This window comes from Pyricularia pennisetigena (genome assembly GCF_004337985.1).
Source record: "Pyricularia pennisetigena strain Br36 chromosome 4 map unlocalized Pyricularia_pennisetigena_Br36_Scf_6, whole genome shotgun sequence".
In the NCBI taxonomy this organism is placed as follows: Eukaryota; Fungi; Ascomycota; class Sordariomycetes; order Magnaporthales; family Pyriculariaceae; genus Pyricularia; species Pyricularia pennisetigena.
Genome location: NW_021940918.1, coordinates 893,606 through 894,735, shown reverse-complemented (window position 1 = coordinate 894,735; position 1,130 = coordinate 893,606).

Below are 1,130 nucleotides of genomic sequence, written 5' to 3'. Positions count from 1 at the left end.
AAAAAAAAAAAAATAAAAATAAAAATAAAAAAAAAAGAAAGGAAAGGAAAGCCTGGGCTAGACTGATCAGCCACGTGCCCCGGTCCTTGGCCGTGTCGTCCTCGAACTTCGCCGAGACTTATCCTCCCAAGGCTCGCATCCAATTTCCTTTTTCTTCTTCTAAAGCCCTTCTGGAACCAATCCCTCACCTTAGCTTTCCTAGCTCCAAAAAAGGTTCCTTGATTGGCTGATCTTCACAGGCCCCCTCGCGGGCTGCTTTGACGATGCGATTGAACGCGAGCGAGTCGGTGGACCTGAGTTTAATGTGATGGGATCAACAAAAAAAGGCCCATTAATCTCAGTGACAAACGGGACACCACCGCGACAAGGCCCTGATAGACCTGTAAAGTCAAAAAAAGTTTTAAGCGATTCCTTCTCTTATCTGCAGGCTAAGCGAGCGAGGAGTCCGGATTTCTCCGGTGAGGTAGGCATGCTGAAGCCAAGATGGTCAAAGGTGGCATGAAACCCCGAGCTATTGCGGCAGCTCCACTCCGTACGGATACTTACTATACAACACAAACTGTTAAGGGTTCTTCTCCAAACGGTTCATGGTCTGGGGGGCCTATGACTGGTTTTTTTATTTTTCGATTTTTATTTTTAATATTATTATTATTATTATCCCTCGGCCGATTTCATAGCCAGCAACAGCACATCATGCAACAGTTTGAGAAGATCTCTCTGTAAGAGGAGACGCCACCATGCTGTCAGAAACTGATAGTTTGCAAGTTTTAATGTCTGCCGCCCAGATGTCCCTTGCCTACCACAGATTGATCTTCAAAAAGTTGGAGATGGAATTTCCATCATCCCATCTGATGGAACAAGCTGTGCATCTAGCGCAGATAAGGAAATCGCGCTAGACTTGTCAGCTTAGCGATTCGCAAAGTAAGCTGTGGTGGCACAAAGTCTAAGGCGAAACTTGGGGCCAGCTAGACTTCAAGGCATCCAAAAATTCGTTGCTGCTGACTGTCTAAAACATCAGGGCGGCAAAAAGTAAACTGATCTGTTTGACAAGCGTACCCGCTGGACTGCGGCACCATGAATCCCAAATTTCCGAACCTCACCACAAGAAAAACAAACGTGACTTCTTGTTG